At 43.1% G+C, this 26975-nt stretch overlaps 1 protein-coding gene across 2 annotated transcripts in view; it reads left to right on the forward strand.

The window, feature by feature from the left end:
• The window catches only part of LOC123993456 (complexin-1-like), a 55683-nt gene that overhangs the window by 13368 nt on the left and 15340 nt on the right, over positions 1 to 26975 (forward strand). The window lies entirely within an intron of this gene.

Genomic DNA, 26975 nt, shown 5'->3' on the forward strand with positions numbered 1-26975 from the left:
TGGGATCTTAATGTGAGCCAATTTGCTGCAGCAGGAAGATAATCCTGCAGCAACAGGAAATGTGAATTATTATGTGGATTATGATTAATTGACATTTTTGAAGGGACTGATAGATTTTTCATGTGGGCAAATCAAGTCATTGTAAATTACAAACTTAAAGTTTAAAACTCAAATACACTACAGTTTTGCAATTCCTTATGTGCAGGAAAATTCTCAGCAACAAAAGAGTGATCAAATTAAGATCCCACACTTACTGTACATATTTCTGATTTTGGGAAGCAATTTTCCAGTTCTTGTGTAATTTGAATCTGCTTGACCTTTCATGAAGTTGAAATGATCGCCATCATCAATTGCCTGGCATTGCCCATTAAGGCAACAGAGAGCCAAGTAGTACTTCAGACTATCCAAATATAATTGTCATTTTTTTGGGAATGCTTTGAAGTGGGCTCCCAAGTGGCACAGCGGTCTAAGGCACTGCATCTGAGTGCAAGAGGTGTCAGTATAGTACCTGCTCGAATCCAGGCTGTATCACATCCAGCTGTGATTGGGAGTCCAATAGAGCGCTGCACAATTCTTCCAGTGTTGTCAGGGTTTGGACAGGGTAGGCCATCACTGTAAATAAGAATTTGTTCTTAGATGACTTGCCTAGTAAAATAAAAACTCAGAATCAGTGAAGGGGAATGACGATTAATGGTTTAGAGCAGAGCGCTGTAGTTTAAAATAACAAAACTGTTTAGTTTTTTGATGAATCTTAGAATGATTTATTTATTGGAATCAGTTCATCTTTGTGTTTTTCTCTGTGGAAATTTGGACAAAAATGTTATTTGTGGTCACGTAGCATTGAAACACTGTTTATCCTCTTGGTGATGTAAATCGTTTGACCTAATTTAGCAAAAACTTTCTTCCACTAAAATAGACACCCAGAGTACATGCTGGGCCGTTCTTCTGTTCCCAATATTGAAAGTGAAATGTTAAGCAATGTTGACACTTAAAAGGCTAGTAACAGGGGATGTTGATATAAAGGAACTACTTCTGTTAAATATAGGCCTGTGACGTTGGCCATTAGATAAGCTCAAATTCTCCGCTTGGGTCTCTCCGATACTGTATGCTACCCTACACCACCCATAGAGACTATGTTACTGGCTGGTAGTATGTTACGGTCCTTTGGCCGGAGCATCGGTTATCCTCACTGTGCCTCCTTGACCACCTTCCAAAATTTCGTATGTCATCTTGGCAGAAAATCCTGGTCTCCCTCTGCCAGGCTTTAGCCAACATCAATATAGTAAAAGTGAGACGTGGTTCCCATAAGGTTACAGGCCGTTCTGGTCTCTCCACACATTAACTTTTCCATTACCTTCCTCCCTGCTCCCTCCCTGAAACTTAGTCAAACATAATGTAGGCTCATCAATTATGTCAACCAAACTGACTTTAAGGTCTATTAAACAGCCTGGTCCTGTTTGGTGTGCTAGGTCATTTATCATGTACACTCCTGGTGTCTGGTACCGATTCCATGTGTGTGTATGTGTGTGTGTGTGTGTGTGTGTGTGTGTGTGTGTGTGTGTGTGTGTGTGTGTGTGTGTGTGTGTGTGTGTGTGTGTGTGTGTGTGTGTGTGTGTGTGTGTGTGTGTGTGTGTGTGTGTGTGTGTGTGTGTGTGTGTGTGTGTGTGTGTGTGTGTGTGTGTGTGTGAGAGAGAGAGAGAGAGTGTTTGTCTTTGTGAGAGAGAATGAGGGGCAGATAAGGAGAGTGGGTCATAACAGCCCACTCAGTACAGTACTTTGCCTTTCATAAAACACAGTTTTTCACCCTCACCACAGGATGACAAAATGAAAGGTGAAAGATGAAATTGTGGTGTTACAGTCTAGAATACAGGTTATTATCTCAATGTATTGCTGTAACTAAATAAAATCCCTGAAATCAAGATTTACGGTGGAGAGTTGGCCTCGCCTTTCCCTCAAATAATTTATTCAGTGGGGAACCCAAGGTTCAGATGAAGGTCAATGAGTCAGCTAATAATCCACCAATTACCAACGCCTGTATAATCCAATCCACCAATTGCTCTTCTCTGCTCGTTATATTGTGCAACAATCTACTAGTAAGACCCAATGGTGCCCTGTGTGCATTCTACTTCTAGTCAAGTAGAGCACAAGCAATGTGCCTGGTTGGTCACTTGTGTGCAGAGCAGGCCTTTGCCCCATAGCTTTGAAGGCTTGGGGAGAGGGACATGTGGACTGGGCTGGGTTCTGCCGGTGGAGGCAATGCCCTGGTCTCTGATGATAATGCCGGAGGCTGCGTCATGCGCCATCTGTCCAAGGGAGATTCCTCCCTTTCCTTGCTCCTGAAAAGGGTCAATTGGGTTTAGGTGTAATTATTATAATAATTTTTTTACCTGACAGCATTTTAATTGTGGCTGGAGGAATGCTCAGTTGGCCATCGACTGTAGTGAATGGGAGGGTCAGTTTCAAATGACTTTAGGAGTTAGGTCTATAGGGAGTGGGAATCATTGAGGAAATTGGATTTTGTTATGATTAATCTGGTGTGATTAATCTGTCTCATGGTAGAGATCTGAGCGGACCAGGTGCTTTCTCTAGAGTCAAAACTTGCCTGTTTCCATAACTAACTCCACCCGTTGCTTGAGAGAGGTGCCGTTGGATTGGGCGTGACGGATGCATCGGCAACCTGTTTATGAGGCAGCCAGTTCCTATCATGCATAATAAGCAATTTGGAGGGCCTACTGTGTTTCTTTAACGGAATGTGAGGAAAATATGAGAACGAGCCCTTCTGCATTCTGTGCCTCAGCCTCACTTCATCAAATATTCCCTTCAACAAATCTGCTCTCTGAATTGATACGCTCTCAGAGAGAGTGAGACAGACTGTTATTTACTCTTGGTGTTTTTTCTATCAAAACTCCATTCCACCTACAGTGTCTTCTGAAAGTATTCATACCCCTTGATATATTTCATATTTTGTGGCGTTCAAAATGGATTGCATTTATTTTATTCTCACCTGTCTACACACAATACCTCATAATGACAAAGTGAAAACGTGTTTATAGAAATTGGTAGACAACCATTTTTCATGTATCGACATAAATATTCAAGTAGATTTAAGTCAAAACGGTAACTCCGTCACTCAGAAACATTCACTGTCTTCTTGGTAAGTAATTTCAGTGTAGATTTGGCCTTGTGTTTTTGGTTTTTGTCCTGCTGAAATGTGAATTCATCTCCCAGTGTCTGGTGAAAAGGAAATTGAATCAGTTTTACCTCTAGGATTTTGCCTGTGCTTATCTCCGTTTCTTTTTATTCTGAAAAACTCCCCAGTCCTTAATGATTACAAGCATACCCATAACATGATGCAGCCAACACTATGCTTGAAAATATGGAGAGTGGTATTCATGTATTGGATTGGATTTGCCCCAAACATAACACTTTGTATTCAGGACAAAAAGTGAATTGCTTTTCCCCCTTTTTATTTGCAGTATTACTTTAGTGTCTTGTTGTAAACAGGATGCATGGTTTTAGAATATTTTTATTATGTACAGGCTTCCTTCTTTTCACTCTGTCAATTAGGTTAGTATTGTGGAGTAACTACAATGTTTTTGATCCATCCTCAGTTTTCTCCTATCAAAGCCATTAAACTCTGTAATTATTTTAAAATCACCATTGGCCTCATAGTGAAATCCCTGAGCGGTGTCCTTCCTCTCCGGCAACTGAGTTAGGAAGGACTCCTGTATCTGTGAAGTGACTAGGTGTATTGATACACCATCCAAAGTTAATTAATAACTTCACCATGCTTGAAGGGATATTCAATGTCTTCTTTTTTTTCACCCATTTTCCACCCATTTTCCACCCATTTACCAATAGATAGGTTAGAGTGTAAGTCGCTCTGGATAAGAGCGTCTGCTAAATGACTTAAATGTAGTAACCGAAAGGTTGCAGGTTCAAATCCCCGAGCTGACAAGGTACAAATCTGCCATTCTGCCCCTGAACAAGGCAGTTAACCCACTGCTCCTAGGCCATCATTGAAAATAAGAATTTGTTCTTAACTGACTTGCCTAGTTAAATAAAGGTAAAATAAAAAATAAGTGCCCTTCTTTGTGAGGCATTGGAAAACCTCCCTGGTCATTGTGGTTGAATCTGTGTTTGAAATTCACTGCTTGACTGCTCACAGGTAATTGTATGTGTGGGGTACAGAGATGAGGTAGTCATTCAAAAATCATGGTAAATGTTTAAATGTAACTAAATGTAATCGAAAATGTAATCTACTGTACGTAATCCCCAAAAGTGATTATTTATCATGAGAGGTCCATAAACCATAACTAGTGATGTTGCATACTCAAAGAAAGGTTTAAATCTCACCTTTCTGGTAAAATAGTTATAAATTGCTTAGGTGTAGTCACTTTTGAGAACAAAAGCTCAAGTACACAGAACAAATATGATACAAATATGAAAATATGAAATAGGTATGTATGTATTTCCTGTTCAACAAAACTGTATGAATAAAGCTTGAATTGACTTACACTACTGTTCAAAAGTTTGGGGTCACTTAGAAATGTCCTTGTTTTTGAAAAAAAGGCGACTTTTTGTCCATTATAATAACATCAAATTGTTCAAATCAAATTCAAATGGATTTATATAGCCCTTCGTACATCAGCTGATATCTCAAAGTGCTGTACAGAAACCCAGCCTAAAACACCAAACAGCAAGCAATGCAGGTGTAGAAGCATGGTGGCTAGGAAAAACTCCCTAGAAAGGCCAAAACCTAAGAAGAAACCTAGAGAGGAACCAGGCTATGTGGGGTGGCCAGTCCTCTTCTGGCTGTGCCAGGTGGAGATTATAACAGAACATGGCCAAGATGTTAAAATGTTCATAAATGACCAGCATGGTCAAATACAGTGTAGACATTGTTAATGTTGTAAATTACTATTGTAGCTGGAAGCGGCTGATTTTTAATGGAATATCTACATAGGTGCACAGAGTCCCATTATCAGCAACCATCACTCCTGTGTTGAAATGGTACGTTGTGTTAGCTAATCCAAGTTTATCATTTTAAAAGACTAATTGATCATTAGAAAATCATTTTGCAATTATGTTAGCACAGCTGGAAACTGTCATGCTGATTAAAGAAGCAATACAACTGGCCTTCTTTAGATTAGTTGAGTATCTGGAGCATCAGCATTTGTGGGTCGATTACAGGCTCAAAATGGCCAGAAACAAAGTACTCACTTCTGAAACTCGTCAGTCTGTTCTTGTTCTGAGAAATGAAGGTTATTCCATGCGAGAAATTGCCAAGAAACTGAAGATCTTGTACAACGCTGTGTACTACTCCCTTCACAGAACAGCACATACTGGCTCTAACCAGAAAAGAGTGTGAGGCCCCGGTGCACAACTGAACAAGAGATTGGTTTGTATTTGAGCTCAAATTCTGAAGGGATTGATTACCTTTGAATATTGAGATTGTGATTTTATAGCATTTCAATGCTAGAACTATTCATTGTATAGGTTAAGAAGTGACATTTTGGGAATGTTGATTAAAGCATGTTAATACACAACATCAAATTTAGAAATTGGCTTCCTGGTTTACAGCGTCACTACCTCAGAGACTATATCTCCAGCTTCTTCTGAGATGAATAACAGCACTACATATTTGTAGGCGAGTAAGAAAAGACGGATGGTTGATTCCCGAAATCTCTCTGGTTGAAAGCAATGCCATGCATCTAAGAAAAACAGCTTGAGCAATTACTGAAGGCTGGAGAGGTCAAAGTGTGCTTACTACTTTTTCCTCACCTGTGACGCCGATTGGTTCATTTTCAAGGCTCACTTGGTATTTACTGCTGTTGTTGCTTTCGCTTCTGAAAATAGTTCCGCAAATCCCTCTTTAATGCAAGTGAAGGGAAAGGGCTTTTTGAGGTGTTGGCTTTTGATACGTGTGCTGGCTCTCACGCTTTCACAGCCAAAGAACATTTGATGAAGTCTATGTTCTCAGCTTAACGCTCACTGTGCATATAGCTCATTTGGAAAACAAATAGATTGACTATTTGGATGAGTCTGCACCATCAAAAAAGGTGGTGCAGCCATTGGACACAATAGAGTACTAATTAGTTTGCGGCTGAGAATTGGTAGGCAAATGCTACACTTGCTTCAATTTAGGGATTGTTCATTTTGTCAGTGGCTTGGGATGGAAAGAGGATGGAATTGGCCACTTACATCCTGGCAATGAGTCATGGAAACCCATCCAAAATAAGGTCTGTTTTAGCACGGACTGGAGATTCTCGCCTACAAAACAACAATAGCAAATCAGATAATTTCATCAACTGGATTGACGTTGCAGCCCTAACTTGTTGACAGATGTTTTAGGTTGGGGGTGCTGGGGGGGTTAATGTATTTTGTAATTCATCGGGGGGTGCTGCAGCGCCCTTACTTCCCGCAGCTATGGAAGAATCCAGAGAGGAGGAAAGAACTGAGAGGTTCACATAAAAGGGAAGGAGAGAACTCGAGTTGAATGAGAGAGTTTTTGCGACACAAGCCGAATCAACGACAGCGTTCACATCCAATTGATCACAGGCCTTTGTAAAAATGTATTTGTGGGACATGATAGAGGGGATGGCAGACAGCGGAGCATACAGAGCTGCTCTGACATAGAGAGAGACAGACGACTTGATCCATTCTAGATGTGAGGGGAGACCAGCCATTGGCATGAAGGTTATCTCCTAGACTCCACCACAGGGCAATCCACAACCCGATTGCCTCAGCACTCTCACCTGACAGACAATAATGCTTATTGTTAGCTTGACCTGGCTGAATGTCACACTCGCACATTGAATCCCTGGTCTGACAAAATTACCCAATCGATATCAGCTTTAGGGCCCAATGCCTTTGAGAATGGAACGTCTTTTGGATCGGGAAACAGCGATCATCTAGAGAGGGAATTGACAGGTTGGCTATCAGGAGTCTGCACAGGTCAGACATCAATAGCAGGCTTTGTTCTGGAGGACAACAGCACTGTGGTATCTCTCCAATCCATACCCTTCACAAAGATCCTTGTCCCTAAAGGCCACATGAGCTGGATAAAAGCCGTTTGTTGATGAGGTATTGATGAATTTGGGTTAGGGTTATGGTCTTCTGGATGTGCTGCCAACAGCACGTAAACACAGCCTGTAAGATGATGAGACAAAGCAGATCAAACTTTATTGGGTACAGTTTATGCCTTTCATACTCTAAACGTGGTCCAGCAATGGCCAGAGGAAAAGTATGTACCCTAGGCACAGGAGGCTGCTGAGAGGAGAACGGCTCATAATAATGGCTGTAACGGAGAAAATGGAGTGGCATGGACCACCTGTAAACCATGCGTTTGATGTATTTGATACATTCCTCTCATTCCTCTCCACAATGAACAGTGAATTAACGGTTGGTAGTACCTAAATGTGGAGCCAAGCCAAATTGCAATATAGATTTGCCATACTCTGACGAACACCATCGTACACTAAGAAGCAGCTGAAATATTTGAAGTGCCACATAGATTACATTGTTTAAAAAAAAACAGTAGTTGCAGTTAATAAGGATTCTCACTGAAGTCAAGGCAACTACAACAAGTGAAATTCAGGGTGAGCTTAGGGTTCACTAAGGTTATTCGTTCAACACTAATGCAGACATAACAATGTCGTGAATCCAGATGAAGAGTGTCTGTTTGAGAAAGATGAAATGAACGATTCATTAGCAGTGGAGTTGGCTCAAGGCGAGTGTGTCGAAATATCAAAGTGCAACGACGAGCGGTTTTCAACCAGGACAGCATTGGACATCCCATGAATAAAACGTTGTGTCACTTGTAACCTTTGTCTTGTTCTTCCGCTCAGTCCAGCACACTGTCGAGGTAACGACTTCCCTTTCAACATGCATGTCATGATAAACATATTTAGTGAGTGCTCACGATGATGAATGATACAATTATAGACACAACAAGACAAGATGAATCATTCAAAAGCAGCCATGTGTTTCAAAACGAAAGGAAAACTATACAGGACAGGAAGTTGCTAAAAATGCTAAAACAGCAGGACAGTGTACATGATTAAGTAGCATCATTAGATGCCAAGAATATACACAAGATAAATAAATAAGGAACAGAACAATACGTATTTCCGAAGAAAACGGGACTAATTTGGAATGCATGCTAATCTTAAAGCTGCTAATCACTTATGGCTTCAATTGGGTTGCAAACAGAGAGTATGTGATACGAGGAGTGCCGAGTAGTTCGTGTTTATTCAGTGCGAGAGGCGAGAAAAACAGCACCTGGAGTGTTATGTGTTGAATAATCTGTTATGGGCAGACAGACATGTATGTACAGTCCTAATAGATACATTCCTCCATGAACTTTCTGGGAACACAGCACCAGCCAGTTGGAGGGGGAGTCTTATCTCTACAGCCTGGGCTCAGATAACCCTTCTGGTGTTCCTCTTGGGCTTTTATCACCAGCGAGCTGAGCATCTAAGCAGCTTTGATGCCAGATCAACCCATATCTGACACCTTCCAGTTCACACAAAAACACCTCAGAGGGTCAACAAGAACTGCCATTCCCCCAAAAGGATAAAAGGTACATTTTCTGAGCGAGTAACTCCTGTCAGATGCATTAAAGCAATAATTCACAGAATGGGGCAATGTTGGCTATGAACACTCAGGGTGGCGCCTCTCTCCCGAATCGTGACTCACTGAGTCACAGACGACGCCGATGCCACCGTAGCCTTTGAGAACGCACAAGGAGGCCATAAAACCCATCCCAATGCCTGAGTGATCGCTGGCACGAACTTGCACGGTCTCGGAGAGCAGAGATGAGTACATTGCGTGTGAGTGACTGCAACACCTGATGCTCACTCCAGCCCTGAGGCCAGTCCTCGAGGGGAACTGAGTAATCCCGCTTAATGGTCTATGAGGGGACATGGAGAGATTTGTAATCTTCTTTAATATTGTCCCACTTTCTCATGCTGAAGTTTTGCTATTTGCTTTTGGAGAACAAATTGAGTGTCCAATACAGAGGACGTTGTGTTTGTTGGCATGACCAGAACAAAGTCAGGTACATTAGGATACAAAACAGGAAACAAAACCACACAGTAGAGTTCCTTTAATAACTAGAGTTCCTTTAAAAAGAGTAACTGCCATCGGTGCACACTTCTCTGTAGAAAGTGTTTTACTACTATCAATCCTCTCTCATTTTGTTCTAATTTTAGTGTATATGATATTGGGAAGAGGTATCATGCAATCATGTGCAACCTAGGACTTCAAATGACTGGCAAAGAGCTTGATCTTGAGTGCTCATTTGAATGGCACCCATTTGGGATGGGTTATCTCTGTAGGTGATATGCTGCATAACTACTAGCTTTCTTCATCATGGGCCATGTTTTTCCCACACTCTAATCTAACTATCGGCTAGAAAATAAACAGTCAGGGAGCTGTAAAATCATGGAAATTGATATGCTCCACCTGGCGTTGGTTGGAAGGCGAAGATCAGTGGCTGAGGATGAGTCAACGTGTTAAAGTCAGAGCACTCCGCTCCAATCCTCTCTGCTCTGCTTCCTCTCTCCTTTCTATTGTCTCCAGTCTCCTGCTTCATCTCTCCTGTTTCCTGTCTTCACTCTGCTTTCTCCTTTCTCCTGTCTCCGCCCTCCTCTCTCCTGTCTTATCTCTCCTGTTTCCCTGCTCCTCGCTTGTCTCCTCTCTCCTGTCTCCTCTCTCCTACTTCCTCGCTCCTCTCTCCTGTCTCCTCTTTCCTGCTTCCTCTCTCCTGTCTTATCTCTCCTGTTTCCCCGCTCCTCGCTTGTCTCCTCTCTCCTGTCTCCTGTCTCCTGCTTCCTCGCTCCTCTCTCCTGTCTCCTCTTTCCTGCTTCCTCTCTCCTGTCTTATCTCTCCTGTTTCCCCGCTCCTCGCTTGTCTCCTCTCTCCTGTCTCCTCTCTCCTGTCTTATCTCTCCTGTTTCCCCGCTCCTCGCTTGTCTCCTGTCTCCTCTCTCCTGCTTCCTCTTTCCTCTCTCCTGTCTCCTCTCTCCTGCTTCCTCTCTCCTGTCTTATATCTCCTGTTTCCCCGCTCCTCTCTTCTGTCTCCTCTCTCCTGCTTCCTCTCTCCTGATTCCTGTCGCCTGTCCCCTGCTTCCTCTCTCCTGTTTCCTGTCATCTCTCTCCTCTCTCCTGTCTCCTCTCTCCTGCTTCCACTCTCCTTTCTCCTGTCTCCATGTCCCGTGCTTCCTTTCTCCGGTTTCCTGTCCTCGCTCGCATCTCTCCTGCTTCGTCTCTCCTGTCTTCTCTCATGTTTCCCTGCTCCTCTCTTCTATCTCCTCTCTCCTGCTTCCTATCTTCTTTCTTCTATCTCCTGTCCCCTGCTTCTTCTCTCCTGTTTCCTGTCCTCTCTCTCCTCTCTCCTGTCTCCTCTCTCCTGTTTCCCCTCCTCTATTCTGTCTCCTCGTCTGCTTCCTCTCCTTTCTCCTGTCTCCTATCCCCTGCTGCCTCTCTCCTGTTTCCTGTCCTCTCTCTCCTCTCTCAAGTCTCCGCTCTCCTCTCTCCTGTCTCCTCTCTCCTGCTTCCACTCTCCTTTCTCCTGTCTCCATGTCCCCTGCTTCCTTTCTCCGGTTTCCTGTCCTCGCTCGCATCTCTCCTGCTTCGTCTCTCCTGTCTTCTCTCATGTTTCCCTGCTCCTCTCTTCTATCTCCTCTCTCCTGCTTCCTATCTTCTTTCTTCTATGTCCTGTCCCCTGCTTCTTCTCTCCTGTTTCCTGTCCTCTCTCCTCTCTCCTGTCTCCTCTCTCCTGTTTCCCCGCTCCTCTATTCTGTCTCCTCGCTTCTGCTTCCTCTCCTTTCTCCTGTCTCCTATCCCCTGCTGCCTCTCTCCTGTTTCCTGTCCTCTCTCTCCTCTCTCAAGTCTCCGCTCTCCTCTCTCCTGTCTGCTCTCTCCTGCTTCCTCGCTCCTCTGTCCTGTCTCCTCTCTCCTGTTACCCCTCTCCTCTCTCCTCTCTCCTCTCTCTTGCTTCCTCTCTACTGTCTCCACTTTTCTCTCTCCTGTCTCCACTTTTCTCTCTCCTGTCTCCTCTCTCTTGCTTCCTCTCTCATGTCTTCTTTCTCCTGTCTCCTGCATCCTCTCTCCTGTCTCCCCTCTCCTCTCACCTGTCTACTCTCTCCTGTCTCCTCTCTCCTATCTACTGTCTCCTCTCTCCTATCTACTGCCTCCTCTCTCCTCTTTCCTCTCTTCTCTCTCCTGTCTCTCTGCTTTCTCTCTCCTCTCTGTCTCCTCTCTCCTCTCTCTTGTCTCCTTTTCCTGCGTCCTCTCTCCTCTCTCTTCTCTCCTTTCTCCTGTCTCCTCTCTCCTGCTTCCTTTCTCCTTTTTCCTGTCTCCTGCTTCCTCACTCCCATTCCTGTCCTCTCTCTCCTCTCCCCTGTCTCCTCTCTCCTCTCTCCTGCTTTATCTCTCCTCTCCTCTCTCTGTCTCCTCTCTCCTGTCTCATTTCTTCTGTCTCATGCTTCCTCTCTCCTGTCTCCCCTCTCCTCTCACCTGTCTACTCTCTCCTGTCTCCTCTCTCCTATCTCCTGTCTCCTCTCTCCTATCTACTGCCTCCCCTCTCCTCTTTCCTCTCTTCTCTCTCCTGTCTCTCTGCTTTCTCTCTTCTCTCTGTCTCCTCTCTCCTCTCTCTTGTCTCCTTTTCCTGCGTCCTCTCTCCTCTCTCTTCTCTCCTTTCTCCTGTCTCCTCTCTCCTGCTTCCTTTCTCCTTTTTCCTGTCTCCTGCTTCCTCACTCCCATTCCTGTCCTCTCTCTCCTCTCCCCTGTCTCCTCTCTCCTCTCTCCTGCTTTATCTCTCCTCTCTTCTCTCTGTCTCCTCTCTCCTGTCTCATTTCTTCTGTCTCATGCTTCCTCTCTCCTGTTTCCTCTCTCATCTCTCTTCTCTGCTCTCTCTCTGTCTCCTCTCTCCTGCTTCCTCTCTCCATTCTCCTGTCTCCTGCTTCCCCTCTCCCATTTCCTGTCCTCTCTCTTCTCTCTCCTGCTTACTCTCTCTTCAGTCCTGTCTCCTTTTCCCTGATTCCTCTCTCCAGTCTCCTGTCTCCTGTCTCCTGTCTCCTGTCTCCTGTCTCCTCTCTCCTGTCTCCTCTCTCCTGCTTCATCTCTCCTCTCTCCTGTCTTTTCTCTCCTGTCTTCTGCTTCCTCTCTCTTGTTTCCTGTCTTCGCTCTCCTCTCTCCTGCTTTATCTCTCTCCTCTCCTGTTTCTTGTCTCCCGTCTCCTCTCTCCTGTCTCTGCTCTCCTGTCTCCTGTCTCCTGCTTCCTATCTCCTCTCTCCTGTCTCATTTCTCCTGCTTTCTCTATCTTCTCTCCTCTCTCCTGCTTTCTGTCTCTTGTTTCCTGTCTCCTCTCTCCTGTCTCCCCTCTGCTCTCTCTTGTCTCCTTTCTCCTGTCTCCTTTCCTCTGTCTCCTCTCTTCTCTCTCCTCTCTCCTGTCTTTTCTATCCTGCTCCCTCTTTTCTCTCTCCTCTCTCCTGTCTCCCCTCCCCTTTCTCCTCTCATTTCTCGCCTGCCTCCTCTCTCCTGTTTCCTCCTCGGCCAATCCTTTTTACCAGCTCCTGCTTGATAGAGCAAGAAGTCCTCTCAGCTACTGCAAACTGTTACAGAAGCTAACGGTGACCTCAATTCTCAGCTCCCTCTCTCCCAGCATGGCACTTCAAAGAAGAACTCAGCCCTGGTGGTATTATAACGTCAGCCCTGGTGGTATGCTAACATCAGCCCTGGTGGTATGCTAACATCAGCCCTGGTGGTATGCTAACATCAGCCCTGGTGGTATGCTAACATCAGCCCTGGTGATATGCTAACGTCAGCAGAGCAAGGGGAACAACTACTTCAAGGTCTCAGAGCAAGTGACGTAACCGATTGAAACGCTATTTAGCGCGCACCGCTAACTAAGCTAGCCATTTCACATCCGTTACACTCACCCCCCTTTTGACCTTCCTCCTTTTTCCGCAGCAACCAGTAATCCGGGTCACGGCACCAATGTAACAGTATAATTTTAAACCGTCCCCTCGCCCATACCCGTGCGCGAACCAGGGACCTTCTGCACACATTGACAACAGTCACCCACGAAGCATCGTTACCCATCGCTCCACAAAAGCCGCGGCCCTTGCAGAGCAAGGGGAACAACTACTTCAAGGTCTCAGAGCAAGTGACGTAACCGATTGAAACGCTATTTAGCGCACACCGCTAACTAAGCTAGGTGTTTCACATCAGTTAAACAAACATCAGCCCTGGTGATATGCTAACATCAGCCCTGGTGGTATGCTAACATCAGCCCTGGTGATATGCTAACGTCAGCCCTGGTGGTATGCTAACATCAGCCCTGGTGGTATGCTAACATCAGCCCTGGCATAATAGCTTGTTATAATGACACTGACTTGAGATAATCGCATGATGGTTGGTATTCATAATTTTCAGTATATATATTTTTTATTATATTAGAAGAAAAATACTAGCCTCTGCCAGGAGTTTTGATTTTTTTGTGTTCAATAACACTTACAGTATGTGCCATCAAGTCAGGCAATTTGGACTTACATTTTTCAGAAATATTTCGCAACATTAATGTAAAGAGGCTGAAATCTGCAATTGTGACAAAGCTTTCAATAATTCAATGGGCCATCAACCCTTGTAAGAAAGGAGATGTTTTATTATACAGTTTCCCATCATTACAATAGGGTTTGTTGGCTCTGTGGGAAAAATATGGATTTAACCTCCTTAACAATAGAATGCTGCTAGATGAATGTTCTTGAAAATGCATTTCCTTTTTCAAGTCAATATTTGTCATTTGCATCAGCAAGCATTAGCGGTTAACACAAAGCACACATGAGGACAAAGGAGATGAATTTAGCCTTAGTTTTCTCAGTATTACCAAAGCAGCTGATATGTTCTATGTGATTGACTGTAAACACTCAAGAGCCTAAGAAAACAGCACATCACATGAAGAATGAAGGAAACGAATGTAATCAAATGGTGTGGATTCTAGAGGCATACGCTTAGAATGCATAGATGCAACAACCTTCCGAGATCTGCAGTGACACTCTTAGTGCTCCCACATAGGTGACATGCTGTGAAAGGGATTGTCATATGTCACATGCTTATCCGAAGCTATACGAATTCAGTCCATGCATGACGGTCGAGGGAAAAGTCATCTCGTATTTGAACGATGGTGTTAGTTATCTAAGAGATCAGATTGCCTGCGTGATCAATGAGTGTTTCTCACGAATGGCAGAGCGGATGGGGAGATGTGATTGTGCGCAGAAGGGAGCTAATGATTCGCTGGACTAATGAACTTCTTCCAAAGCCATGCAAGCACGGGATAATATTATTATTATAAGAAAGGATTGAATCATACCATCTGACATTAGCGTGAAGCCAGGGAGTAAGATGGGAGCTGAAGACAAAGCCACCAGGAAGAGACTGGGGGAAGGGATTGGAGCCCCAAGGCATACAATTCAATGTGCATGAATTACACTGAAAATACTGTAAATACCAAAGTATCAGAGATCCCTCCTAGTGCAGCAGAGATCTTAGGATAATGCCCAAGGTGATGGCAGCTTTGTAGGTCAGACCTCATTTAAAAATCTGTTATATACTAGGAATATTATGCTCATTCATCACAGGCTTTCATCCAAAGCGATTTACAGTAAATATATTCAAAAGGCATGTGAGGCTTATGCGGGAATCAAACTCACAGCCCTAGTCAGGTTGCAAGCAACACATTCTAACCAACAGAGGTATTGCAAAGCACATCTTTACATGTTCTTACAAGCACATGGGCTTTTCATATTGCGTGGGTAATGGGTTTGAGATTCAGATGTTCTAACACGATTTGTTGTCTTGGTCACTGGAGCCAGTAAACACTGAGAGGCTTGTAAGGTCTACATTGGTCTTGCATCTCTACCTTTACACACAATATCTTCTCGTCAAGTGACATTTTGACTTGCAAATTTCCGAAATATTTCACATGACATTAATGTGAAGAGGCTGAAATCTGCAAATGTGACAAAGCTTTCAATAATTCAATGGGCCATCAACCCTTGTCAGAAAGGAGATGTTTTATTATACAGTTTCCCATCATTACAATAGGGTTTGTTGGCTCTGTGGGAGAAAATGAGGAGAACAGGAAGGATGGTAATTATTTTAGGGCCAAGCAAAATGCTTTCAGAATATGTGAATTTGTCACAAATGGTCCCTCTTGAAATATTCCGTACTCCATGAAAACTATAGCAAATGGCTTTAAGGATTTAACCTCCATAACAATCAACTGCTGCTAGATGAATGTTCTTGAAAATGCATTTCCTTTTTCAAGTCACTATTTGTCATTTGTATCAGTAAGCATTAGTGGTTAACACAAAGCACACATGAAGACAAAGGAGATATAAACTCCTTTCTGTGCTTGCAAACATTGCCGCAAGAACACACTTACACGTTTACATGATGCTTATGAGTGCATTTCACACTACTTGTGGATTATGATTGTATTTTAAGGCTTGTATGAATGTCCTGCTTAATATAATGTGTGTGTCATCAATGCAAATCAACTGCATTATATACTTTTAAATAAAACACGTGAACTTCAACCAGTAAAATTACTCTTTGGCTAGCTTTTGCTACAGCCTATGTCAATGAGCGTTAGCATTCTAGCTAACAACTGATTCATCCAAAATAGTTATTTTGCAAAGATCACAACTAAATATAATCTTATCAACAGTTCAAGCAAAAATCAAAACATCATTGTAAGAGTATGAGAACCCATAAAAGTGATTTTGTTTCAAAGTAATACAAATGGCGATGGTTTGCTTACTGCAGCCAAGAGTCGCGTGCATCAGTGTGTGACGTCAGAGTGTCGTGAACTGGAAAAGGGTCGATACAGAGATTCAAATAAAGACCCATACCTCATATTCTGAATGTTCTTGAAAACGTATTTTCCTTTTTCAACTCAATATTTATAATTTGCAACAGCGAGAATTTGTATTTAATTTTTAACACTAACACTAACCCAGTCCCCAATAACCAGTCTCTGGAATGATCACCACTGAGAGGACAATTGATGCTAATCTGATGCTCTAGATTCTAGGGGAATTCTTTGATGTTACCGGACACCATTGTGGTTCTAGTTGATTTAGCATGGATTGCAGTGATATGTACCCTACTGTATATCTTGCTCGCGTTTCAGCCTCACATGTGACTCCCTTTCAAACAGAGAAGAATGGCATTAACAGAGAGCTGGAACCAACCACTTAAGTAGTTTAGCGATGGCTTTGAAAATACTGAGAGAGGAATGCTACCTCAGAGGATATTGCAATTGTCCTCCGTGTGAATGGGGTAGTGCAGTTGTCAAAGCAAGTAAACGGTTGTACAAAGAGATCTAATGCAGAGCTGTGCTGGACTGGGAGCAACGCCACCATTTCCACTCACGTAGAAATTATCATTACAACGAGTGCCAATCTCCAAGGGAGGGCTACAGACCTGAGCTCTTGGTTGCCAAATTCACAATGCAAGCTCAAATAGATACTGTAGGTATAACAGGTGAAGCTATTCTGAGCAATGAAACATACAACCTTTATGCTAGTTAATCAAAGTAATGTGATAATTGAGACAATGACGTGTACATGTAGAGTTGTTAATCACATAGCAGTTGTGAAATGGGTTTCACAGATGCTAACTTCACAGGTACTGATTGGGAGGTGTCTATTTACAAGGTGTGAGGTAATAGCATATGTGCAGGTGACATGCAAGTTCTGCCTAGGATGGTTATGGGGTTATAGTCCTAGACACAGTAGTGAATCTATACATCTACGCAGATCTTTAAAAGCCAGACACAGTGGTGAATCTATAACATCTATGTAGATCTTTGAAAGCCAGACACAGTGGTGAATCTATACGTCTATGCAGATCTTTAAAAGCCAGACACAGTAGTGAATCTATATGTCTATGCAGATCTTTAAAAGCTAGACACAGTAGTGAATCTATATGTCTATGCAGATCTTTAAAAGCTAGACACAGTAGTGAATCTATACGTCTATGCAGATCTTTAAAAGCCAGACACAGTAGTGAATCTATATGTCTATGCAGATCTTTAAAAGCCAGACACAGTAGTGAATCTATATGTCTATGCAGATCTTTAAAAGCTAGACACAGTAGTGAATCTATATGTCTATGCAGATCTTTAAAAGCTAGACACAGTAGTGAATCTATATGTCTATGCAGATCTTTAAAAGCTAGACACAGTAGTGAATCTATATGTCTATGCAGATCTTTAAAAGCTAGACACAGTAGTGAATCTATATGTCTATGCAGATCTTTAAAAGCCAGACACAGTAGTGAATCTATATGTCTATGCAGATCTTTAAAAGCCAGACACAGTAATGAATCTATATGCCTATGCAGATCTTTAAAAGCCAGACACAGTAGTGAATCTATATGTCTATGCAGATCTTTAAAAGCTAGACACAGTAGTGAATCTATATGTCTATGCAGATCTTTAAAAGCTAGACACAGTAGTGAATCTATATGTCTATGCAGATCTTTAAAAGCTAGACACAGTAGTGAATCTATATGTCTATGCAGATCTTTAAAAGCCAGACACAGTAGTGAATCTATATGTCTATGCAGATCTTTAAAAACCAGACACAGTAATGAATCTATATGTCTATGCAGATCTTTAAAAGCCAGACACAGTAGTGAATCTATATGTCTATGCAGATCTTTAAAAGCTAGACACAGTAGTGAATCTATATGTCTATGCAGATCTTTAAAAGCCAGACACAGTAGTGAATCTATATGCCTATGCAGATCTTTAAAAGCCAGACACAGTAGTGAATCTATATGTCTATGCAGATCTTTAAAAGCCAGACACAGTAGTGAATCTATATGCCTATGCAGATCTTTAAAAGCCAGACACAGTAGTGAATCTATATGTCTATGCAGATCTTTAAAAGCCAGACACAGTAGTGAATCTATATGCCTATGCAGATCTTTAAAAGCTAGACACAGTAGTGAATCTATATGTCTATGCAGATCTTTAAAAGCCAGACACAGTAGTGAATCTATATGTCTATGCAGATCTTTAAAAGCCAGACACAGTAATGAATCTATATGCCTATGCAGATCTTTAAAAGCTAGACACAGTAGTGAATCTATATGCCTATGCAGATCTTTAAAAGCCAGACACAGTAGTGAATCTATATGCCTATGCAGATCTTTAAAAGCTAGACACAGTAGTGAATCTATATGCCTATGCAGATCTTTAAAAGCCAGACACAGTAATGAATCTATATGCCTATGCAGATCTTTAAAAGCCATTTTTCATCACCCTCTTTTATCTGGTAATTTAGTTCGTATGGATTTGATTACCTGTCATTTGAATTAAAAAGCCTAATTCTCTTTGCCCTACTTTCCAAACTAATCAAGTCATGTTTCAGAGGCAATTATATGGAAGCTTCGAAAAGTATGAGTCGTGCACAATATTCCCGGAGTGACATCAGCTTAATTCCTTTTAACCACCACACCTGGCAAAACAAGTGAATAGGAACACAACTACGCTTGCACAAGCAAATTCATAATTAGGACCTGAATCATTTGTAAGTTGACTGCGTGACCCTGGGAATCATCTAGTGCATAAACAGTTTGGCGTGGGCGTCTATAACTGGCTACATCCAGATGAACCCATCTGGATAGGTCTTCTAATAGACAGCTCGAGTCCGAATTGGGGGTATGCTAATGTAGTGAGCTTGATCTAATGACAGTTACACTTATTTTACCTCCTCCATCATAGGGGGATCAGTACTCAAAACAATATTGGTAACTTAAATATATTTGAAACTTTTTCTATTAATTATTCTACATAAATTGAGGTTGAGCAAGTTTTAAAAAATACAGAGGCACGCAGAGGATGCTGATAATGGTGGAGAACAGCGACATATCAACAGCATAGAAATGACCTGAGGTGGCAGAGTCAAGGGAATTAAAAGAGCAAAAAGCAGCAACAATTGAACCTTGGGGAATGCCATTTCTTCTTTAGTGCAAGGGCTAGGATGAAGTACATGCAATGCCTTTCGCTATGACGAACACAGTTAAATACTGTGTTTGCTTTCTCTGAGTCAGGAGGAGTCCTGGTAGATCCACTCAGACACCACACAGGTCAAAAGGGGTGACTGGAGGGGAGAATGTTCACATCAACTTAACATCCAGTTCCACACTATTGTCCTCCTGAAATTCAAGTCTGGTATTGTGTCGGAAATATGCAACAGAAATGACATGCCAACTTGTCATTATGTTGATTTGATTAAAGCATAGATGATAGAAACGTCTTTTTGTATCAAAGTAGTATTGGATTATTTGATACTTGGGGCGCAAGTCAGACAGGAATTATAATTGAGTTCTTTTAATCTAAAAGTACACGATTCTTCCTCGAAGGAAAGGTATTCTGCAGACCTCTATTTTAGGTTAATTAGGTCTGGTTGCATTCCCTTGTCCTTCATAGATGCTTTAATTGTTTACCTATTATCTCATTGCAGCATGGCATGTGTTAGCAGCAGACCGGCTGATTATATTTAGGCCTTGGTACCAAAATGAACACTGAGGGATTTAAAGGTTCTAGCTGTGCCCTTTAACAACCCTGGAGCATTGGACGAAACAGATTTCTCTTTAGAATGAATACAAATGAGAAAACTATGTTAGCACACAGCATTAGATATTAATACATTTTGTTAATGTACGCTCTAATCTGTACTATACTGCTGTTCTCTGTAGAGGGCTACTTTATGCCCCATTTGAGTTTGGAAATGTTTTGTCTAAAGGGTATAGTGCCCTTCGGCTGCATAGTTCCAGCCTGTCACATTGTGTCTCGTTCAGTCTGGCTGAACCCTCTCATCTTCCTGCATCTCCTCAGAACTGAAGGCGCTTGTTAAGCACAACGCTTGTAAAAGTCACCGAACACAGACTTTTATTCAGCATTTACTCAGCGTGGTGTTTAAGTTTATCTAACATCCTATGAAGTGGGCCCTCTTGACTCCTCAGTTACCTCAGTATCAGTGGGTTGGTGTTCTCCGCCTCGCTGCCGTCCGTGACCGTTTACCCAGTGACACGAGCATTATAACTTGTGAAGGTCCGCAATGGTCTTCTGTGATCTCTGGCAGGCAACCAAGTGAACCACCCCGGACTGCCCATGGTTGCTACAGCACGCTCCACCAAAGACAGTGCTTATCTGAGGAAGCAGAGAAAATACATCAGCCCTAAACTCTATTTAAAGGCAGCAAGTGGTACTGTAGGCCTACTCCTCCTATGATTGTGGCGAAAAGAGTATACAACTGTCCAAATGACATCATCATTGTGCGCCATATAGATTCTGTCTATATGCCCCCTTCAACAATACGAGATGTATTCCCCTACATACCACTGTGGGTGAATCCTCCTTTATTGCAAATGTGGCTCTTGGTTGTGGTATACAATGAACCATGCGTGATCTGCGTCCTCTGCAGGTAGATTGGTGTGAGCCTCACGGTGATACATGCGTTCGGTTCTGCTCGCTCATCTCCATGCTGAAAGTCTGTGACCTGCAGTCCAACAATAATGACGGAGAATGGGTGATAAAACGCAGCAAGGTTGAACCTCCGGCCTCCGTTTTCCATCTTCCCACGGGAGATTTACTTAGATATGGTGGCTCATCCGCCCTGTTCCTCCCCCATCCCCCTTCACCAACACATAAAAAACCCCAGTCTCATTACGGCCTGTCTGCAGGCCAAATCTCTCAGCCCTTGGGGCCCTTTTATACTGTCACCCCCCCCCCCCATTCAGCCACCACCGATAGATATATAATTCCAGATTATACCTTTGCACGCTGTTATGGTTTTGGGAGCTGCATCACTGGGTGGGAAATGGTGGATGTGTGTGGGGAGGCAAACTATTCTGCTGGGGAGTAGAGATTAAATGGAGAATTGATCTAGCTCTTGCAATCCATGTGAAAAAGCGAACTACCTCCCTGTGGTCAGTGTGTTTTATTTATTTATTTAAACAACTAAGCTATTTCTTGACTGTTTGAACAAACTGCTGTGTGCTTTAAGTTGGTGCCTGCTATGTGTCTAGCTATGCAAAGACTGTTGCTTTCACAATATCCTACCACCTGACCCTTCTTGAGAGGTAGCTTGAAGGAACAGCACAGTATTGCTGCACCCAAAGCATGACGTTCTATGGAAGATCCTTACTGTCATAGTGTTGTCTATCACTATGTAACAATGAACCACATTTTGGAAGTAGCAAGACTCTCTGCAGGATTCAAATAATATATTTAATAATAATAGATTTATACAGTTCTTTTCATTACAGTAAATAAAGAATCTCAAAACAAAACAAAAATGAAGTTACTAATTATTAATGAAGATATATATAGTTCATGTCGGGCTAGATCGAGGGTCATGTGAAGGGTGACAGATGGAGGAGAAGGAACACACAGTCCTTGAGCTGGTCCCGCTGCTCCCCGCAAACACCACCTGTGTCTGGGCTCGGCAGGGGCCGCCGTCACCGCCCTCGCAGTCCTTCAGAAAGGACAGCAACCTTCTTACACACGCACAGGCACACACACACACACGCACAGGCACAGGCACACACACACACACACACACACACACACACACACACACACACACACACACACACACACACACACACACACACACACACACACACACACACACACACACACACACACACACACACACACACACACACACACACACACACACACACACACACACACACACACACGCATAGGCACACACACACACACGCACAGGCACACACACACACACACACACACACACATGCACACGCACAGGAACACACACACACACACACACATAAAAGAACACACACAGACATAAAGGAACACACAGACATAAAGGAACACACAGACATAAAGGAACACACAGACATAAAGGAGCACACAGACATAAAGGAACACACAGACGTAAAGGAACACACAGACATAAAGGAACACACAGACATAACTGAACACACAGACGTAAAGGAACACACAAAGGTAAAGGAACACACAGACATAAAGGAACACACAGACATAAAGGAACACACAGACTTAAAGGAACACACAGACATAAAGAAACACACAGACATAAAGGAACACACAGACGTAAAGGAACACACAGACATAAAGGAACACACAGACATAAAGGAACACACAGACATAAAGGAACACACAGACGTAAAGGAACACACAGACGTAAAGGAACACACAGACGTAAAGGAACACACAGACGTAAAGGAACACACAGACATAAAGGAACACACAGACATAAAGGAACACACAGACGTAAAGGAACACACAGACGTAAAGGAACACACAGACGTAAAGGAACACACAGACGTAAAGGAACACACAGACATAAAGGAACACAGAGACATAAAGGAACACAGAGACATGAAGGAACACACAGACATAAAGGAACACACAGACATACACACTTAGTGGTGCATATACAGTGCTATCGGAAAGTATTCAGAGCCCTTGAGTTTTTCCACATTTTGTTATGTTACAGCCTTATTCCAAAATGGATTGTATTTTTAAACAATCCACAGCATTCTACACACAATATCCCATAATGACAAAGCAAAACCAGGTTTCTAGTACATTTAGCAAATTTATTAAACAGAAATGCCTTGTTTACATAAGTATTCAGACCGTTTGCTATGAGACTCGAAATTGAGCTCAGGCGCATCTTGTTTCCACTGATTATCCCTGAGATGTTTCTATAACTTAGTTGGAGTCCACTTGTGGTAAATTCAATTGATTGGACATGATTTGGAAAAGCACACACCTGTCTATATAAGGTCCCATAGTTGAAGGTGCATGTCAGAGAAAAAAACAAGCCATGAGGTCAAAGGAATTGTCCTTAGAGCTCAGAGACAGCATTGTGTCAAGGCACAGATCTGGGGAAGGGTACCACAACATTTCTGCAGCATTGACGGTCCCCAAGAACACAGAGGCCTCCATCATTCTTAAATTGAAGAAGTTTGGAACCACAAAGACTCTTCCTATAGCTGGCCTCCCTGACAAATTAGCAATCGGGGGAGAAGGGCCTTGGTCAGGCAGGTGACCAAAAACCCGATGGTCACACTGACAGAGCTCCAGAGTTCCTCCGTGGAGATGGGAGAACTTTCCAGAAAGACAACCATTTCTGCAGCACTCCACAAATCAGGCCCTTAGGGTAGAGTGGCCAGACGGAAGCCACTCCTAAGTAAAAGGCATGACTGCCCGCTTGTATTTTGCCAAAGGGCACCTAAAGAATCTCAGACTATGAGAAACAAGATTCTCTGTTCTGATGAAACCAAGATTGAACTCTTTGGCCTGGATGCCAAGCGTCACGTCTGGAGGAAACCTGGCACCATCCCTATGGTGAATCATGGGGCTGGCAGGATCATGCTGTAGAGATGTTTTTCAGCGGCAGGGACTGGGAGACTAGTCAGGATCGAGGCAAAGGATGGATGGGGTAAAGTACAGATGGATCCTTGATGAAAACCTGCTCCAGTGCGCTCAGGTCCTCAGACATGGGGCGCAGGTTCACCTTCCAACAGGACAACGACCCGAAGCACACAGCCAAGACAACGCAGGAGTGGCTTCGGGACAAGTCTATGAATGTCTTTGAGTTGCCCAGCCAGAGCCTGGACTTGAACCCAATCTGAAAATACCTGTGCAGCAGTGCTCCCTATTCAACCTGAGCTTGAGAGGATCTGCACAGAAGAATGTGAGAAACTCCCCAAATACAGGTGAGCCATGCTTGTAGCGTCACACCCAAGAAGACTCGATGCGGTAATCGCTGCCAAAGGTGCTTCAACAAAGTACTGAGTAAAGTGTCTGAATACTTTTGTAAATGTAATATTTCCATATATTTTATTTTTTATAAATGTGCAAAAATGTCTTAAACCTGTTTTCTCTTTGTCATTATGGGGTATTGTGTGTAGATTGATGATGGGGAAAATGGTTTAATCCATTTTAGAATAAGGCTGTAATGTGACAAAAATGTGGGAAAAGTCAAGGGGTCTGAATACTTTCTGAATGCACTGTACATGGACAGGAGTGCAGGAACGGAGAATCCCACACAACCCACTCACAAACACATACATAGTCACATTCTGACAAGAGTGGTACATTTTGTTCTCTGCCAGTAACACCCACATGGAGCCACCTCCAAACACCCACACACAACAGGAGGTTGGGGGTACCTTAATTGGGGAGGACGAGCTCGTGGTAATGGCTGGAGCGGAATTGGTTGAATTCTATCATATACATCAAACATGTGTTTCCATGTGTTTATTCCATTCCATTTGCTCCATTCCGGTCATTATTTTTGAGCCGTCCTCCCCTCAACAGCCTCCTCTGCCACACATACACAAGCAAAAGACAGCTACTGTGTACTCACACGCACACGCACACGCACACACACACACACACACACACACACACACACACACACACACACACACACACACACACACACACACACACACACACACACACACACACACACACACACACACACACACACACACCCTGTCAAGTGTGCCATTTCATCCACTCTTCCAATCACTCTCACACTCTCCACCAAGTCCACTGCATGCCTTTACGTAACACGGCACATTTTAGGCCAACACGTGACCTTGCTCATCCACAACTTCAAATTCTCCTGATCCCTTTCAATTTCAACTCTTTGTGCACGATGCACACTCACTCCTTTCACCATTAAAAATTGGCCCTCTGGACTGAACTGAGGAGACCCTTTTAAGCTCTGTTGAGTTGGCGCCCGTTCGCGCCTGTTAGCTAGCCGCAACACAGACTCCTCTCAGTAAATGCAGCCGAAAGGCCTCAGCAACCAGACCATTTCCATTAGCACTTAGGCTACACAGCTGGTAGGGAGTGGCACCACTATGACTAAAGGGATGGTGGCTGTCTCATGCTGTTCCGCTGCAACTTTGTCACAATCAGATGAGCTAATTGGCCTGGGGAGCTGAGATTAAGCGTACGGTGTGAGGGGAGAAGAGGAACAGAACAGCGTTGCTAAGAGAAAATGGTATGAATTAAAAGCCGATAACGTTCAGATGACATCGTCAACAGTAATAAAGACAAGCAAGAATGAGAATATACAGTATACCTATGAAAGTTGTTTTGTCGGAAGCCAGGGTTTCCATGTAGGTTTTCTGACTTATTAACAGCCAAGGGCCAGGAAAGGTCCATATTGTGTGAAATCAATTCTAATTACAACATTGCACACAGAGAGATGGTAAAACCATGACAAAATAATGTATTTAGGATTTAACTTGACTGTGTGACAGAGTTGTCTGTCACTATGTAACAATGAACCACATGTTGGAAGTAGCAAGACTCTGTGCATGATTTCTATTTTTCAGATGATGATAATAATACAAATAATAATAATAGTAGATTTATAGAGTTATTTTCATTACAGTACATGAAGAATCTCAAAACAAATGTATGTGCAAGTTGGAAACATCTTCCCAGGCGTCTGGCAACCGCGGAGAGTGTTCACTCAAACGTCTGTGGCTCCACACACGCTGGAGGGAGATCAGTGACAGTGGCTCTTACCTTGTAAAGAAGATCAATACATTGTTGAGACGGGATATTCTTTATTCTGACCTTGAGCGAAAATATTTGTTAGAGTGAAATATTTGTTCCCCGCGATGCCTCAATGTTTTTTTGTACTTTGTCGAATGATTTTCGTAGAAGTCACTGCAACGTGTCTGCTCTTCAATACAGCTCATCACAGCCTTGCCTTTCATCAGTTCTCTAAAAGTAACTGTTTTCTTCAGCCGTGAATGTATTATATTATAAGGGTTTTTGTAGAAAGGCCAATCGTTTTATGGCCTCATTCAGATTTAGCTTTGTATTCAGCTTGCTTCCAAATGGCTTACATTTAAAGACACGATGTAACATCACACCCCACTCATTACACAATGAATACAGTGGACCACAATTGGAAATGGAAGCATCTAAGGGTTACAATATTATAGTTGGGGGGGATTGTGCAGTTTTGAACAGATCATTTTTCATTACAAATCTATGTGGTCTCCAATGCTAAGGAGAGAAACTCCATTTAATTTAATTCACCACTATTTCACCCCTACGTGTAACGTATCATCAAAATTGGTGCTCAATGGCACGTTATATGACATCCACTGTAGAATGAAACTGTTAAGACTGATGTGTAAAGCAACGAGGAGACCTCAAATGACCCTTTGTGAGATGTCGACAAAACCTAGTCCTAGTCGTTTGTTTGCTATGCTAACTCGCTAATGAAACACCAAATTTGACAGTGTGTTTATGAATTAACGTTCTCTTCTCAGGACGAGGTGCTATAGTCTTGCCTAACTCCTGCTTGACAGCATCAGAATGCATGGTGGAGAGTAGCCAGCGACCCCGAAGGTCATGGCAGGCAATCTCATACATTTCGGGTTGAAACCAGATGGCCGTGTGTTCTCTTCCTCCTCTGGAGAGCTGGGTGCAGCCTGGCTTGTCGGAACTTTGCACAGATTGGATCAAGACAGCGGGACTAATGCTGAAAGAGTAAGCCTTTTGGACCGGGAAAGGTTCGTGAAGGATGGGGTGTGGTGGAGACATCTCCACTGCATCTTCCTCTGTCATCAGGGAGGCCCAGTTCTCATTAAAATACATTTCCAGCGAGTTGGGGCATGAGCGGTGTGGTGTGTGAGGGTGTCTGGGTATCCATGGGCGGCCGTGAGAGAGAGAGAGAGAGAGCACAGGCATGGCTGTTGGAGGAGAGTATGTGAATACACAATGTCTCATGCCTCGACACGCTCCATGTCCGACCTCGATGTGAGGAGAATACACATTGGAGCAGCCCTCTGCAATCTGACTCTCACTCAAAATGTAGTATTCGGCTTTTACATCTTTTACATTTATGT

The sequence above is a fragment of the Oncorhynchus gorbuscha genome, linkage group LG13 (genome assembly GCF_021184085.1).
Source record: "Oncorhynchus gorbuscha isolate QuinsamMale2020 ecotype Even-year linkage group LG13, OgorEven_v1.0, whole genome shotgun sequence".
NCBI lineage: Eukaryota > Metazoa > Chordata > Actinopteri > Salmoniformes > Salmonidae > Oncorhynchus > Oncorhynchus gorbuscha.